General features: G+C 43.8%; 1 protein-coding gene across 1 annotated transcript in view; it reads right to left on the bottom strand.

The window, feature by feature from the left end:
• LOC126299414 (glutamate receptor U1-like) overlaps positions 1-12958 on the bottom strand; it is a 298401-nt gene extending 285443 nt beyond the window's left edge. Inside the window, exon 1 of the mRNA XM_049991308.1 lies at positions 12896-12958. The gene's annotated coding sequence lies outside the window, so the exon portion shown is untranslated. The remainder of the gene's footprint in view (positions 1-12895) is intronic.
• Between the last annotated feature and the right edge of the window lie 6035 nt (positions 12959-18993).

Here is an 18993-nt window from a genome sequence, read left to right as displayed (position 1 = left end):
AGTAGGAGCTAATAAACGTGCAAATTCAGTATCAAATGTCACAGGGATCCCAAAGGGAGATTTTAGAGATTTTAGCTGTTTGTTTACGTCACTGACACTAATATTTAAAGTCACCGAATAAAAAATTTGTCACCCATAAAGAAGTCATTACAATCATCATTTAATACCGTGTGATTCCACCCCCGGACTTTATAACCGCCTGGATTCGGTTAGGAAGTGAACCCACAGGGCTGTGTGTAGGTACGTCGCATCCAGGTTAAGCCACTCGCTGAGGATTCGATCGCACAATTCCACCAAATTGCGGGAGTGTTGCCGTCCGCGTTTTACCCGCTGTTTTTAAATGTCCGAGGGATTTTCTACGGGGTTCAAGTCACGTGATTTTTCGTGCCAGTCGACATGTAATAGGGTAGTGGATTGTTGAGAAAACTAGTCACTTACTCTTTCATCCAGATGAACTTTGCTGATGTACTCTTTATGTGAGCAATGAACTCCTGCAAGGAGATTAACGCTAAATGTTTATTGCATGCAGCCCCCGCCACAATTTTCTCTTGCTAACAGGTGGGGATGGACCTTCATTCACTGCTTGCATCAATTCCTGTCGCGTTTGGAAGCGATTTTGAGTCACAAGCCTTGACATGCGTTTCCAGTGCCTGTCAGTCTAGATCTATCTCCGACCACAGTTCAGACGTCGTATAACCAGACCACGGACAAACACACTTGCCCCTTTTTGTCACTCTGTCACGTACTTACATTTTCCCATGTTTACACACAATGTCCGCTTGAAATATAAATGTCTCACTGATCACCACTGATCACTTTATGCTCACATAAAAGCAGTGCGCATGAGGTTGAGCGTATGGGCTGATCGCTGTGCCATCTGCAAAGGCCTAACGATTCATCTGTGCATGGCAATTGGGGTGAATAGCTTTATATCGCCGGGCGGGGTAGCCGAGCGGACTGCATGCAACATTTCAACAAATATTACACTGGCAAACGGGAAGAAATTTTAAAGCCCACTTTAAAGAACACATGGACTGGTTTAGACTTGGCAAACCGAATAGATCAGCTATAGCGAAACATATAAATGAAACAAGACACAGTGTAACAACAGACAAAGATCTCAAAGTTCTACATAATTTAGAAAAGAGTTGGATAATGGACATATTGGAAGAAATGGAAATATTCATCCATGGTCACATGGGGAATAACGAGATCCTGAATGAAATGAGACTTCAAAAATTCACATTTCTTTTCCAATTTCACTACAGTACTCCTAGTAATGGTTCAAATGGCTCTGAGCACTATGGGACTTAACTGCTGAGGTCATCAGTCCCCTAGAACTTAGAACTACTTAAACCTAACTAACCTAAGGACATCACACACATCCATGCCCGAGGCAGGATTCGGACCAGCGACCGTAGCGGTCGTGCGGTTCCAGACTGTAGCGCCTAGAACCCGTCGGCCACTCCGGTCGGCCACAGTTAACACTCTGCTAAAACCAGTTACACCTGTGCACTACTTGTTGTCCTTCTGCTTAAAGGCATTTATAAGACTTCCTTAAGGCAAAAATCGTAGTATTAAAGCATTTTAAATTTTGAGTGGGTAGAACTAGCATGTGTCATTATCAGAAATTATTTACATCTAATTTTCGCAGATGGCATCGGAAAGTAAAATAGTGCGTCGACAGATAAAACAAATCTTTCTCTTACTAATTTTCCTTGGGGTACAATGGATAGGACACCATATTCGTGGTCTGGAGGAGTGGGACTTCAATTCATCATCCATTAGTATACAAGTTTGTCGGTTTCAATCAATTAATTCAAACATATGTTAGGACATTTATTCAGCGATGCCACTATCGATTCCTTCCTCCATTCTAGTCGAAATGTGATAGTTGTTCGCCTCCAATGATCTTAAAGCTAACGGGTTACTGACCACTAAAGGAAAGTTACTGTCTTATACCTAATGCTAAGGTAAAGTTCACATCTGTTTTTAGATTAAGTGATGTAGGAATAAAACATTCACTTACTGACAACTCCCTTTGGGAAATGCGTTTCCACTATGTTAAACTTCAGTGTATGATGATGCAATGGAGAGAAGTCTTCCGAAGTAAGAGTGATTTCAGGTGTGCCGCAGGGGAGTATCATAGGACCGTTGCTATTCACAATATACATAAATGACCTGGTGGATGACATCGGAAGTTCACTGAGGCTTTTTGCAGATGATGCTGTGGTGTATCGAGAGGTTGCAACAATGGAAAATTGTACTGAAATGTAAGTGAATCTGCAGCGAATTGACGCATGGTGTACGGAATGGCAATTGAATCTCAATGTAGACAAGTGTAATGTGATGCGAATACATAGAAAGATAGGTCCTTATCATTTAGCTACAAAATAGCAGGTGAGCAACTGGAAGCAGTTAATTCCATAAATTATCTGGGAGTACGCATTAGGAGTGATTTAAAATGGAATGAACATATAAAGTTGATCGTCGGTAAAGCAGATGCCAGACTGAGATTCATTGGAAGAATCCTAAGGAAATGCAATCCGACAACAAAGGAAGTAGGTTACACTACGCTTGTGCGCCCACTGCTTGAATACTGCTCAGCAGTGTGGGATCCGCACCAGATAGGGTTGATAGAAGAGATAGAGAAGATCCAACGGAGAGCAGCTCGCATCGTTACAGGATCATTTAGTAATCGCGAAAGCGTTACGGAGATGATAGATAAACTCCAGTGGAAGACTCTGCAGGAGAGACGCTCAGTAGCTCGGTACGGGCTTTTGTTAAAGTTTCGAGAACATACCTTCACCGAAGAATCAAGCAGTATATTGCTCCCTCCTACGTATATCTCGCGAAGAGACCATGAGGATAAAATCAGAGAGATTAGAGCCCACACAGAAGCATACCGACAATCCTTCTTTCCACGTACAATACAAGACTGGAATAGAAGGGAGAACCGATAGAGGTACTCAGGGTACCCTCCGCCACACACTGTCAGGTGGCTTGCGGAGTATGGATGTAGATGTAGATGTAGATGCTTCTTTTGTACATATTGATAAGGGGAACGTGGAATTTCGTCCCCGCATGAGCCAAAACATTATGACCACTGATACTGAATACAGCCTAATGGTGATTTGGACACGTGGCACAGCATCTAAACTACGAGGGCGTACTGAAAAATAGGGCCTCCTAATTTTCGTTTCCGTTCTCAGTATCGGCTGAGGCATTACATGTCACGCACATTTCTCGGCTGACTTTCCCGATTAACTGACGGAAGCTGTATCCGTCTGCCGCTAGAGTGCTACGAATTGTTGGTCGGTTAGTTGATTTGGGGGAGGGAACCAAACAGCGAGGTCATCGGTCCCATCGGAAGATGGAAGGATGGGGAAGGAAGTTGGCAGTGTCACTTCAAAGGAACCATCCTGTCGTTTGTCTGAACCAATTTAGAGAAATAATGGAAAACGTAAATGAGGATGGCCGGACGCAGGTTTGAACCGTTGACCTCCCGAATGCGAGTTCAGAGTGCGCCATCTCGCTCGGTGCCCCGAACTGTAGCGTATACCATGGCGATGTGTAACGTAACTATGTCGGTGCGTGAGAAACAGTGTGCTTTGATCGAGTTTATAACCTCAGGAAACGTGCCTCCAACTGAAATACATCGAAGAATGAAAGCTGGGTACATTGATGATGGTATCGACATCAGTAATATGCGACGTTGAATTTGTCGTGCTCGTAATGAAGGAAACGGTGGTGCTAACTCCAATGTGCTTGACAGAGCTCTGAGTTGATGACCCTGTATAGTAACCGACGACACTCATCGGAAGCGGACCGATGAACTCCGAGAAAATCAAGGTACCCACTAGGCACACAGTTTTCTGTACCGCAGTTCTGCAGTGATGCATGCAATCATCTAGATGTTGTTTGAAAAACAAACCAAATTTACTGGCAGAGCACTTAAAAATGTAACATGTCTCCTAAAGAGACTGCTTACACTACGCTTGTCCGCCATCTTCTGGAGTATTGCTGTGTGGTGTGGTATCCGCATCAGACAGGATTGACGGAGGACATCGAAACAGTTCGATGAAGGGCAGCCCGTTTTGCATTATTGAGAAATAGGGGAGAGAGTGCCACGAATGTTATACACGAATTGGGGTGTCAGTCATTAAAACAAACGAGTTTTTCTCATGAAATTTCAATGACCGACTGTCTCTTTAGAGTGTGAAACTATTTTACTGGCGCTCACCTACATAGGGAGAAATGACCGTCATAATACAACAAATTACAATGAAAAGAACAACTTTAGCTGCCTACAGGCGTTGACGTACGTCAACGGGGAGAGATGAAAATGTGTGCCCCGACCGGGACTCGAACCCGGGATCCCCTGATTACATGGCAGACGCTCTATCCATCTGAGCCACCGAGTATATTTACAGGGTGTTACAAAAAGGTACGGCCAAACTTTCAGGAAACATTCCTCACACACAAAGAAAGAAAATATGTTGTGTGGACATGTGTCCGGAAACGCTTAGTTTCCATGTTAGAGCTCATTTTATTACTTCTCTTCAAATCACATTAATCATGGAATGGAAACACACAGCAACAGAACGTACCAGCGTGTCTTCAAACACTTTGTTACAGAAAATGTTCAAAATGTCCTCCGTTAGCGAGGATACATGCATCCACCCTCCGTCGCATGGAATCCCGGATGCGCTGATGCAGCCCTGGAGAATGGCGTATTGTATCACAGACGTCCACAATACGAGCACGAAGAGTCTCTACATTTGGTGCCGGGGTTGCGTAGACAAGAGCTTTCAAATTCCCCCATAAATGAAAGTCAAGAGGGTTGAGGTCAGGAGAGCGTGGAGGCCATGGAATTGGTCCATCTCTACCAATCTATCGGTCACCGAATCTGTTGTTGAGAAGCGTACGAACACTTCGACTGAAATGTGCAGGAGCTCCATCGTGCATGAACCAAGTGTTGTGTCGTGGTTGTAAAGGCACATGTTCTAGTAGCACAGGTAGAGTATCACGTATGAAATCATGATAACGTCCTCCATTCAGCGTAGGTGGAAGAACATACTGACGAAACTAAAATGAGCTCTAACATGGAAATTAAGCGTTTCCGGACACATGTCCACTTAACATCTTTTCTTTATTTGTGTGTGAGGAATGTTTCCTGAAAGTTTGGCTGTGCCTTTTTGTAACACCATATATAATAAAATAAGACAAATCAGGGCTCGAACGGAAAGATGTAAGTGTTAGTTTTTTCCGCGCGCTGTTGGAGAATGGAATGGTAGAGAAGTAGCTCAAAAATGGTTCTATGAACCCTCAGACAGACACTTAATTGCCAATTGCAGAGTAATCATGTAAATGTAGATGTAGATAGCCTGTACACGCTCTCGTGATATGTCACACTTACCTGAGAGCTGCGTCTGTATAATACGACGATTTTCTCTGATGAGTTTATCAACCCGATTCCGATGAGTCTCGTCGGTTGCCGGTACGCGTTCGTCCACTTCTAGCTCTGTTACGCACGTTGAGGTTAGCACCACCGTTTAATTCAATACGAGCACGAACAACCCAACGTTGTACATTACTGATATCGATACAATTATCACCGAGCACAGCTTTCATTCTTCTACTGATTTCATTTGGAGGCAAGTTTTCTGCGGTTGGAGATACGATTACAGCAAGCTGTTACATGGACAACGACATACACAGAAGCGGCAAGGAAACTGGTATAGGCATGCGTCTTCAAATATAGAGATATGTAAACAGACAGAATATGGCGCTGCGGTTGGTAACACCTATATAAGACAACAAGTGACTCGTTCAGTTGTTAGATCGGTTACTACTGCTGCAATGACAGGTTATCAAGATTTAAGTGAGTTTAAACGTGGTGTTATAGTCGGCACTCGACCGATGGGACGCAGCATCTCCGAGGTAGCGATGAAGTGGGGATTTTCCCGTACGACTATTTCTCGAATGTACCATAAATATCAGGAACCCGGTAAAACATCAAATCTCCGACATCGCTACGGCCGGAAAAAGACCCTAAAGAACGGGATCAACGACTGAAGAGAATCGTTCAGTGCGACAGAAGTGTAACACTTCCGCAAATCGCAGCAGATTTCAGTGCTGTGCTATCATCTAGTGTCAGCGTGTGAACCGTTCAATGAATCATCAATATGAGCTTTCGGAGCCGAAGGCCCACTCGTATACGCTTGATGACTGCACGATACAAAGCTTTATGCCTCGGCTGGGCCCGTCAACACCAACATAGGACTCTTGATGACTGAAAACATGTTGCCTGGTCGGAACAGTTTCATTTCATATTGTATCGAGCGAATGGACCTGTATGGGTATTGAGACAACCTCATGAATCCATGGACCCTGCACGTTAGCAGATTGCTGTTCAAGCTGGTGGAGGCTCTGTAATGGCGTGGGGCATGTGCAGTTGGAGTGATATGGGACCTCTGATACATCTAGATACGACTTCACAGGTGACATGCACGTAAGCATCCTATCCGATCACCTGCATCCATTAATGTCCATTGTGTATTCCGATGCACTAGGGCAATTCCATCAGGACAATGCGACACCCCACACATCCATAACTGCTACAGAGTGGTTCCAGGAACACTCTTCTGCGTTTAAACCCTTCCGCTGGCTACCAAACTCCCCAGACATGAACCTTATTGAGACTATCTGGGACGCCTTGCAACATGCTGTTCAGAAGAGATCTCCAACCCCTCGTACTCTTGTCGGTATATGGACAGCCCTGCCGGATTCATGGTGTCAATTCCCTCCACCAGTACTTCACACATTAGTCGAGTCCATGCCACGTCGTGTTGCGGCACTCCTACATGCTCGCGGAGGTTTATACGATATTAGGCAGGTGTACCAGTTTCTTTGGCTCTCCAGCGCATCTTCAAGCAAGATAAATGTGCGTGTCACAAGGCCACATTCGTGTTACAGTAGTTTGAAGAGCATGAAGGTTAACTCACGGTGATGTCATGACCACCAAATTCACCTGATTTCAATAAGATGGAACATATCTCGTACGCTATTGGGAGCCAGCAATTCGTCCACAAACTATCGACCTGTAATTTACTAGAATTGGTGACCTTTTTAGTAGACATATGCTGTCACATACCTACAGAAAGCTACCAAGGACTTATCCACTCCATTCTACACAGAATCGCTGCTACATTGCGTTCCAAAGATGGACCAATACGCTATTAAGCAGGTGGTTACAGGGCTTTTTTTCTCATTAATGTAAGTAATTTTCAATGTTACTTTTCTTCTAATAGAGTTTTACTCTGTGCTGTTCAAATGTAAATGATATTTGCCATTCTTGTTTCGGATAACCCCTAGAGGTTCAGCCACCTAAATACGCAGAAAAGGCTGTCTTTATTCCTTTCTATTTTGCACCTTTCCTTTGGAAGCTTTAGTGTTTTTCTGGAGTTCGTCTGTTTAGTGTAAGTGAATATGATGAGTGGCTATGACGTGTAGTGTTGTGTTTGATGAAAGACTGTACCGACAAACTGTATACGGTATGAGGCGCGGCCTGTTTAATGTCCATATCAATCAGACGGATTAGCACCTTCACTATTACTTGCCAAAATCTCAACTGGCCGTGGCGATCGAATACTGAAGGTGAAAATTTCTTCTACCATCAGGATTGGAACCAACTACCTCGATTCAAATAAAACCAGAGGTATGTAATGGGATGTTTATATGACAGGTTAATGAGGTCTGCCAGGTCGGAACTCGAACTCTGATTCCTATCTTTAAAAGACAGTCGAGCGACCTTCGTAGACAGACTCACGGCCTTAACTTAACACCAGCGTCTCTCTATCTTCAAAAAAATTCCGGCGAAACTCTCCCACGTTGTTGTGGAACTCACAACTGCAGAAGGCTGGGGACACAGGACAGTCTAATTTACACACAATGTCAGGATTGTAGCTGTGAATTACATTTCAGTCAGTCAAACTGTTAACTGTACATAATCGCCCGCAGGTGGTAGTCCCATTGCACCTGATTAATACACCGTATAATAAGGAGGAAAGGAGGGAAGCCTGTGAAACGTAAACGTAGTGATCGGTCCAATTCAGTAAGAAAAGTACTGCAGGTACCCGGATTCGATTTAAGGCGTGACGCAAATTTCTAACACTTTCAATGGAACGTAAATTCAGTGTAGTGATATTTTTCTGTGATTCAATCGCTACGCGTGATTCAATCACTACACGTGATTCAATCACTACACTGTGATTCAATCACTGCTCGTTTACCGTTTCGAAGAGAAAGGTGAAAATTTGACAACCTGGTACAGATACGAAGTAGATACCAATGAAAATTTGTTTTTGTTATGTTGACGTATGACGGACAATAACACAAACCAGGTGCCAGTTTCATCTGCGGAATATGTTAATTCAAACGTTTTCGAAATATGAATGTCTGCGTATCGTTCGAATGGATAAAGTAGAAAACATTGGCATAATAAAATTCTTTGCCTTGAAAAGTTTATCATCAAGTGACAGTCAAGTAGGTTAAGACTTATAAGCAGTCGGTTCGTTGCTTTTAAACAGTTAAGAAATAAAAATTTGAATACCAAGTGAAGTAGAGTTAACTAAAAAATGTAGCACGTGAAGGGCGTCTAAGGACTGGTACCATCAAAGCAGAAAATATCGAAAAGGTGCACTGTGTGGTACTGGAAGTTTGTCAGTTAAAGCAGAATGGAACAACCGATGCCACACGCAAATCAGAAGACAGCGTACGGTTAATCTTGCACGAAGAATTGACTGTGGTGAAAATTGTGCAAAATGAGCGCCCCATTTTATGATAACTGATAAAACTCAAATAAGGCACAAGTTTCTCCGAAAATTTAGAGGGTTTTCAAGATAATTCATCCTTAGTGTGCTAGTTTGTTTCTGTGTAATGGACCCGGGCCCTGCACAACACGCAAACGACAATGTCTGTTTCATCTGTCGGTAAGGTTATGGATACTATTTTCTGGTATACGAAAAGTTTTCTTCTTCTTGATTACCCTGAAAAGGACAAAATAATAATTGGGTTACTTCCCAAGCCTTCGGGGCCAGATGGTTTAAAAATGGCGTGAGATGATACAGGAATCAGAAATTAAGAAAATAGCGTCTTCCTTCAGGAGAATGCGGCTTCTCACAAGCAGGGTTTAGCAATGGTTCAAAATGGCTCTGAGCACTATGGGACTTAACTTCTGAGGTCATCAGTCTCTTAGAACTTAGAACTACTTAAACCTAACTAACCTAAGGACATCACACACATCCAAGCTGGAGGCAGGATTCGAACCTACGACCGTAGCGGTCGCGCGGTTCCAGACTGTAGCGCCTAGAGCCCCTCGGCCACACCGGCGGGCGTTTAACAATGGGACACGTTATGCCTATAAATTACGTGTTGTTGAAATATCCACCCTCCTGATCAAATTTAGTACCCTATGACGTCGACCTATACCAATATCTGAAGACATTTGTGGCTAGTAGACCGTTTTAGTCCAAGGAGAAGGCTATACCAGCCGTAGATAAGTATCTTGCAGACCTTCCAGAACCGAGGATCACTGGCGGAACCTACTATCGGTTGAAAACATTGAGAAAATACATGGTTTCCAAAAATAATGGGTACACTCTTTGAAACGAAAATCTCAGAGAGATATTACATGTTGTGAGTAATAATTCAGGAGGCAGTGAAAAATTTAGCAACGCTTCCATTATTTTCAGAATTGGAAAGGTACGTGGCGTTATCGTTTGTATGAGGGACGTGGATGCTGAACTATTACTGGAAAACAAAGAACTTGACTCAGGTTCGACGAAGTTATAGTGTTGAATTTGGTGCACCACCACCTTCACGGTTATCAGTTGCAAGTATCTCCGAGACAAGTGTGAAGGCGCTGGGACGGTGCGTGATGTGAAGAAGGGACGAAGGGGAAGAAAGAGGCGTTCAACGCACAACGGAAGTGATGATGCAGTGATTCTGGCGTACACAAAATTTCCTAAAATGTTTGTGAGGCAATGCTCTAATAAAATTGGGATCAGCAAAGCCAGAGTTCACTGAATTTTGCAGTCTCAGAGATAGAAGACTTACATCGCGACACTTCTCCATGCGCTGAACCAGGATGATCACAACAGGTGAACTGAATTCTGCGAGTAGTTCATAAACATGTGTGAAGATAAACGTTTCCAGGATCTGATTCTTTGGTCGGATGAAGCGACTTGTAAACTTAATCACCGTTATTGTGTGTACGGGGCTAACTAAAATCCACACGTAACAGAAGAGGGCACGTTAATGGGCCAAGAGTGTCTGTCTGGTATGTTCTGCCGTCTACAGGCTTAATCAGGTCAAACTTCTTTGACGAAACTATCATAAGTGACTCTTACCCAGAAGTGTTGCACGTGGTATCTCCAGGTCTTAACGATCTTTATGATAATGAAGATTATTACTGGAACTTCCTGCCAGATTAATACTGTGTGCCGGGCCGAGACTCGAACTCGGGACCTTTGCCTTTCGCGGGTAACTGCTCTACCAACTGAGCTACCCAAGCACGACACACGCCCCGTCCTCACACCTTTACTTCTGCCAGTACCTCGTCTTCTACCTTCCAAACTTTACAGAAGCTCTCCTGCATACCTTGCAGCACTAGCACTCCTGGAAGAAAGGATATTGTGGAGACATGGCTTAGACACAGCCTAGGTGATGTTTCCAGAATGAAATTTCATTCTGGAAGATTATTACTTTCAACGCGATGGGGAGTCACTTCCCTTTCAACTTGATGTGAGGAAGTTTCTCAACCGCGATGGATAGGAGCGAAAAAATGTGCTACTGAGTATCCAGAGCTTTCATCAGATTTAACTCCTTTCGACTGCTACCTTTGGGGTGCTGTTAAGGACATGTCCGTCGCAAAACCATAAACGGTGGATGATCTGAGAGAAGAAACTGAGCAACGCTGCGATGCTATCTCGCTAGGAACAGTACAGTTGGTACGTCGCTTAGCTCTAAGTCGTTGTCGGAGATCCATTGCGGTCAAAGGTGGTCATTTTGAGCGTATACAACCTTAAGTTATACACTACTGACCATTAAAGAAGAAATGGAGAAGATAAACGGGTATTCATTGGACAAATATATTATACTAGAACTGACATGTGATAACATTTTCACCCAATTTGGGTGCAGAGATTCTGAGACATCTGTACCAAGAACAACCACCTGTGGCCGTAATAACGGCCCTTATACGCCTGGGCATTGAGTCAGACAAAGCTTGGATGGTGTGTACAGGTACAGCTGCCCATGCAGCTTCAGCTGGATACCGCAGTTCATCAGGAGTGTTGACTGGCGTATTGTGTCGAGCCAGTTGCTCGGCCACCATTGACCAAACGTTTTCAGTTGGTGAGAGATCTGGAGAATGTGCTGGCCGCGGCAGCAGTCGAACATTTTCTGTATCCAGAAAGGCCGTACAGGACCTGCAACATGCGGTCGTGCATTATCAAACTGAAATGTAGGGTTTCGCTGGGATCGAATGAAAGGTAGAGCCATGCGTCGTAATACATCTGAAATGTAACGTACACTGTTGAAAGTGCAATCAATGCGAACAAGAGGTGACCGAGACGTGTAACCAATGGCACCCCATACCATCACGCCAGGTGATCCGCCAGTATGGCGATGACTAATACACGCTTCCAATGTGCGTTCACCATGATGTCGCCAAACACGGATGCGACCATCGTGATGCTGTAAACAGAACCTGTATTCGTTTGAAAAAATTACGTTTAGCTATTCGTGCACCCAGGCTCGTCCTTGATTACACCATTGCAGGCGCTCCTGTCTGTGATGCAGCGTCAAGGGTAACCGCAGCCGTGGTCTCCGAGCTGATAGTCCATGCTGCTGCAAACGTCGTCGAACTGTACGTGCAGATGGTTGTTGTCTTGCAAACGTCACAATCTGTTGACTCAGGGATCGAGACGTGGCTGCACGATCCGTTACAACCATGCGGATAAGAAGCCTGTAATCTGGACTGCTAGTGATACGAGGCCGTTGGGATCCAGTAGGGCGTTCCGTGTTACCCTCCTGAGCCCACAGATTCCATATTCTGCTAACAGTTATTGGAGATCGACCAACGCAAGCAGCACTGTCGCGATATGATAAACCGGAATCGCGATAGGTTACAATCCGACCTTTATCAAAGTCGGAAACGTGATGGTACGCATTTCTCCTCCTTACACGAGGCATTACAACAACCTTTCACCAGGCCGGTCAACTGCTGTTTATCTATGAGAAATCGGTTGGAAACTTTCCTCATGTCAGCACGTTGTAGGTGCTGTTTATCTATGAGAAATCGGTTGGAAACTTTCCTCATGTCAGCACGTTGTAGGTGTCGCCACCGGCGCCAACCTTGTGTGAATGCTCTGAAAAGCTAATCATTTGCACATCACAGCATCTTCTTCCTATCGGTTAAATGTCGCGTCTGTAGCACGTCATTTTCGTGGCGTAGCAATTTTAATGGGGAGTGGTGTACATTAATACACACGAAATTAAAAACTTTTCATTTCTCTCTGCTTTAATTAAGGATATACTCATTTCCAAAAACTGGATACACTATTTTGGGGACCCTACAGTATTGACCTACAAGTGCATTACTTCGAAAAAAGCGCACTTTCGATCTATAGGAACATTTTCATTTTTCCGTTGTAAAAGCAGCGCTGTAATTAATAATATTAGAGTTGCGCTCGAAATGTGCTGGTTCAGTAAAATGTTCAGTAAGTAACATTTTGCTGTGATTACCGAAGAATCTGAAAGAGAAGAAGTTCGTTGTAACAGTTAGTACCGGCTGATTAGTACGATAAGGAAGCGAGTGTCAGGTACACACCACCAAGCGCTGGTCGCAGAGAGGCGCAGCCGCGGAGAGTCCATGCAGGCAGGCGTCCGCTTCGCCGGCCAGCTCGCAGCGGACTGACGGCCGAGGTTGTTCGCGCATCGACCACTGCCGCTACCGTCGCCACTGCCGTCGCGTCGCTTATCGCTGCGCGGCCAAATCTCACCGCTAATTGGACGAGATTGTTGCCGGCGGCGTTCGATGTGCGCTTCTGGCATCCGGCGTTGTGCGAACGTACCATCCTCCACCTTCCCTTTGTAGCCGTTTCACGTACGGACGTCATTATCGCGTTTATCGGTAAACAGCTGAATGGGACGAAGACCGTTAACCGATGCAGTCCTACAAGGAAGCGATTTATTTACTATCACGGTCTCGCAATTAAAACACGCACGAGTGAAAGGTCGCGTGCCTGTTAACATTTGCACTTGCGAAGATAGACATGAAGCATACTACCCAAACACAGAAGGAAAGAAATTTCAGCTAAGTGTGTAAACATACTGAAAATGAAGAAATGTGACCGCTAGCATACACTGCAACTATCTATCGTGGTGTATTAGTATGCAATTTTTTTTTATCTCGAACGGTGCTCCAAAACTTTATTAAAATCAGTCAACTTAGACGCAGTGTTCGAGAAATTAACTACAGAAGCTGGGGGTGCTACATATACAGGGTGCTCCATTCCTAGTGACCGGGCCAAATATCTCACGAAATAAGCATCAAACGAAAAAACTACAAAGAACGAAACTCGTCTAGCTTGAAGGGGGAAACCAGATGGCACTATGGTTGGCCAGCTAGATGGCGGTGCCATAGGTCAAGCGGATATCAACTGCGTTTTTTTAATAGGAAGCCTCATTTTTTATTACATATTCCTATAGTACGTAAAGAAATATGAATGTTTTAGTTGGACCACTTTTTTCACTTTGTGATAAATGGCGCTGTAACAGTCACAAACGTATAAGTACGTGGTATCACGCAACATTCCGTCAGTGCGGACGGCATTTGCTACGTGATACATTACCCGCGTTAAAAAGAGACCGTTTACCAATCGCGGAAAAGATCGATATTGTGTTGATATATGGCTATTGCGATCAAAATGCCCAACGGGCGTGTGCTATGTATGCTGCTCGGTATCCTGGACGACATCATCCAAGTGTCCGGACCGTTCGCCGGATAGTTACGTTATTTAAGGAAACAGGAAGTGTTCAGCCCCATGTGAAACGTCAACCACGACCTGCAACAAATGATGATGCCCAAGTAGGTGTTTTAGCTGCTGTCGCGGCTAATCAGCACATCAGTAACAGACAAATTGCACGAGAATCGGGAATCTCAAAAACGTCGGAGTTGAGAATGCTACATCAACATCGATTGCACCCGTACCGTATTTCTATGCACCAGGAATTGCATGGCGACAACTTTGAAGGTCGTGTACAGTTCTGACACTGGGCACAAGGGAAATTACGGGACGATGACTGATTTTATGCACGCGTTCTGTTTAGAGACGAAGCGTCATTCACCAACAGCGGTAACGTAAACCGGCATAATATGCACTATTGGGTAACGGAACATCCACGATGGCTGCGACAAGTGGAACATCAGCGACCTTGGCGGGTTAATGTATAGTGCAGAACTACGGGAGGAAACATAATTGGTCCCCATTTTATCGATGGCAATCTAAATGGTGCAATGTATGCTGATTTCCTACGTAATGTTCTACCGATGTTACTACAAGATGTTTCACTGCATGACAGAATAGCGATGTACTTCCAACATGATGAATGTCCGGCACATAGCTCGCGTGCGGTTGAAGCGGTGTTTGTTTTTTCGTAGCTTTTATAGGTGCAGGGGACTTAATTAATCAACTGTGTTAATGGAAATTCCCTGTCATTCTTTGTTTTTATTTTATGCAGTCAGATTGCGTGCTAATACTAGTCAGGGCCAACCGGTTACGATACTTCGTAACCGGTCACACAGCTACTAAAATTATTGTATGTATTCATTAATATTAATCTTTTTCTTTTTTTAATTAAGCCCCCATGCACGTGGATCCTGACAGGGTCACCTGTAATACCTTTTTACCTCATTATATATTGACAAAAATATTCCATTACACCAGCATCATAAATCGAAAGCCCATCTTCTTTCTCAAATATCTTCTGATTATTGCAGCTTCTTCCATCTATACATTACACCAACCGAACAGCGTCTACTCCGTCGCGTAACAGAACAACACCTGTCCTCAACATCCTTTGAACTGCTACTGGCCAGTGGAGGCGGCGGAATAATAATCTTTGACGCAATCTCTGGCGCTGTGACTCAGTGTAGCCACCTTTCATGATAAGTTCACAAAGGTACATGTATCACATTGGAACAACCGAAATAAAATGTTCAAACGAACCTACGTTCTGAATTTTAATTTAAAAGCCTACCTGTTACCAACTGTTCGTCTAAAATTGTGAGCCATATGTTTGTGACTATTACTGCGCCATCTGTCACAAAGCGAAAAAAGTGGTCCAACTAAAACATTCATATTTCTTTACCTACTACACGAATATGTAATAAAAAATGGGGATTCCTATTTTTTAAAAAAGCAGTTGATATCCCTTTGACCTATGGCAACGTCATCTAGCGGGCCAACCATAGCGCCATCTAGTTTCGCCCTTCAAGCTAGACAAGTTTCGTTCGTTGTAGCTTGTTTGTTTGACTCTTATCTCGTGAGATGTTTGTCCCAGTCACGATCAATGGACCTCCCTATAGTGTGTTCATAAAGCCCTACTACAATTTTCAGAAGTCATAATTTTGAAACTATTACACATAGAGCAGTGGTTCCCAACCTTTCTAAGACCATTACCCCTGAGTGCAACCAGACATTAGCTAGTACCTCCGCACTCCCCCCCCCCCCCCCCCGTGGCATCTGCTGTCACCCTCTCCCATGTAATGACTAACTTAAGCATCTGACTGAACTGTAGAATGGAAGACTTCTCTTGCAACACATTTATTTTTAAAATAATGGAAGATGTAAAACATTGATGATGTTTAGTGTGTGTCTGTGTGTCCGTGCGGTCTTAGGCACCTTGTCATGGTGCGCGCGGCTCTCCCCGTCGGAGGTTCGAGACCTCCCTCCGACATGGGTGTGTGGGTTGTTCTTGGCGTAAGTTAGATTAAGTAGTGCGTAAGCCAAGGGACCGATGACCTCAGCAGTTTGGTCCCATAGTTCTTATTACAAATTTCCAATTTGTGCTTGTTCAAAAATGTGTGTGGAATCTTATGTGACTTAACTGCTAAGGTCATCAGTCCCTAAGCTTACACACTACTTAACCTAAATTATCCTAAGGACGAACACACAGACCCATGCCCGAGGGAGGACTCGAACCTCCGCCGGGACCATTTTGTGTTTGTGTGTGTGTCTGTGTGTGTGTGTGTGTGTGTGTGTGTGTATGGGGAGGGGGGGGAGAGGTGTTAGAACGAATGATGAAGCAATTTGCAGTTCATCGCAAGTGCTGACTCCAACTCCTTCGCAGTTATGAAAGCTGCTAACTATTCACAGTGAAGGTAGACACTTGCTGCAAAACATACTTCCCCTCCACGACTCCTCTCCATTGTGGGTGGCACTTGCCTGACCTGCACACTGCAAAAAAATATGTGTGAAATCTTATGGGACTTAACTGCTAAGGTCATCAGTCCCTAAGCTTACACATCTACATCTACATCTACATCAATACTCCGCAAGCCACCTGACGGTGGCTAAATTATCCTAAGGACAAACACACACACCCATGCCCGAGGGAGGACACGAACCTCCGCCGGGACCAGCCGCACAGTCCAGGACTGAAGTGCACACTGCAACCCCATTTACAACCAAACAGATTCATGTGTGTGCACTATACTTACTGTTTATGAATCACAGCCTTTAACCTCCACCGGACGAATTGAGAAATAGTAATTATTGATAACGTACAGGAACAATATTAGAGTCTTACAAAATTGTAATAATATTGATGATCTTTTTAAAATAATTTATTTTCTTGACTGAAACAGAATTGAATCGTTTAGTTTTTATCCTTCAGAAAATTTCACTTTACCCCTCAGGAGGTAATTACCCTCAGGTTGGGAACCACTGACATAGTGCATCGTGGATTGTTATAGAGCCTTCAGCTGCTCTCGAAGCTTTTTTCTGTAATGCCACAATTCCAACGTACGTGTCACCCGACGATCATACAGGGCAAGTTATGCCCCCTTACATGTCAGCTTTGCTCCATCAATAGCTCCGATTGCTACAAGGATTTATGCACGAAGGGTAGCAGTGTCATTGACTGGTGTTGTGCATACACAATCCTTGATTTAACCCACCAAAGAAAGTCTAACGGCGGAACATCAGAAGAAGGCGGAGGCAATCCATCTCCCTGGAAATGTGTAATTCAGCACACCCTAAACATTCATATTCCAATATGGGGGTGCATCATTTTCCTAGAAGATGGTGAACGGCTGCAGCTCTTCTATTCGTTGTGTCAGGACCTTTTCAACCATGTCCAGGTAAATATTTTCTATGCATTGGGCCACACCAAACACTAAGCTTCATGTTTTACGGGAGTGTCCACGTATACCAAGGGGACTTTCGGAGCCCTAAATAGTAATGTTGTAGCACTTGACATGTTAAGAAGTGTGGAACGTTGCTTTAACTGAGAACGGGCACTTTGTCATCATCTATGGAGGCCAGCATGGAACACGTGAATGTATGCCGAAGAGGACGATCGCTTTTGCCACATTGGTTGGGCCATCTGCACATTGTGCTCAAAAAGACGTGGCCGCTGACTAATACTTGATGGACAATTGTTCTCGATTTCTACAATTCGAGTGACGCACGACGAATTGTCTTCTCGGTACTTCGATGAAACGCAGCTCGAACTCTGTCAACTCGTACTTGAAACACAGTCGGGCGCCCACATCGGTGAAAGTCTTTCACAAAGCCTGTCGCTTTGAAGTTTTTTTAACATATCTTTATGCCCATTTTTGTCGGCGGTGCACTCCCATACTAGAATAGATAATTCGTCAGTCCCGTTGTCACAGTTTTGGACTATGTATAACAGATGACACTGCGCCTTCTCTTCGTCTGTCACCATTTTGATGCACTCCAAGTCAAATCTGCAGCAAAGGAAATCTGCAATTTCGAATGTTTGGAGCGTTATGTACAGAATCTTCCAACCAGTTCGGGATTTTGACAATCTGACGCGTCAATTGGACAGAACTGGCCACGATATCTCTCAGGAGGACATTTACCTACTCTTTCAATCAATGCCAACCCGAATAACTGCTTCCATAAGGAGCAGAGTTGGACCAATGGGTTTTAACTTGCTCTGTTTGTGACGCTCATTCTCTTGAATGAATCATTCAATTTTTCTGAAATTGTAATCATTTGTTTGTCTGCACATTTACTATCTTACCCAGAAATATCCTAACTACTGTATTTATGCACTGTCATACCCAAAAGGGCCCGAACGACCTGAATTGCATTTCGCCTGATTTGCATGCAACGCACATAACGTAGGTGTCTTGCAGGCCCTCTAACCTCTTTGCAATACAGTCGTTTGACTATACAAAATAGATAACACAAGAGATCGCTAGAGAACACTGTTCTTTAAGGTAATCACTCCGGACGTAAATCAAATCCACGATGCTGCTAATACTAGGAAACATGTCATTAGTGATGAGGCAGTCTTTAACGCTTGTAAACTCTGCTTGGTTACAGTAAGTGACATTTCAAAATCACTACTGCACTCATTTAAATTTGATTTAATTAACTCTGTCAGATAAGTCATTCCAGCAATTTTTCGGCAATATTAAAAATTTTTATGAACAAGGTATTTTGAGACAATATCTGGTTTCCTAAAGTTCTTTTACTGTTCAAAGTATTTTGCTCCTTAAAAGGTTTTCCGATAACTATGAATCCTAGTTTCTGGCACGTGTGATTTGTCACGTCAAAAATTAAGATCGTATCACCAGTATTTTATCTTTACTCATCATGAGCAATTAGTTGTCCACATGTCTGAACTTTAAACGACATGACGAACTCTTTTTTTGTTCTGGATCTGGATTGA

This window comes from Schistocerca gregaria, chromosome X, assembly GCF_023897955.1.
Source record: "Schistocerca gregaria isolate iqSchGreg1 chromosome X, iqSchGreg1.2, whole genome shotgun sequence".
Classification (NCBI taxonomy): Eukaryota; Metazoa; Arthropoda; class Insecta; order Orthoptera; family Acrididae; genus Schistocerca; species Schistocerca gregaria.
This window is presented reverse-complemented; position numbering and strand designations above follow the sequence as displayed.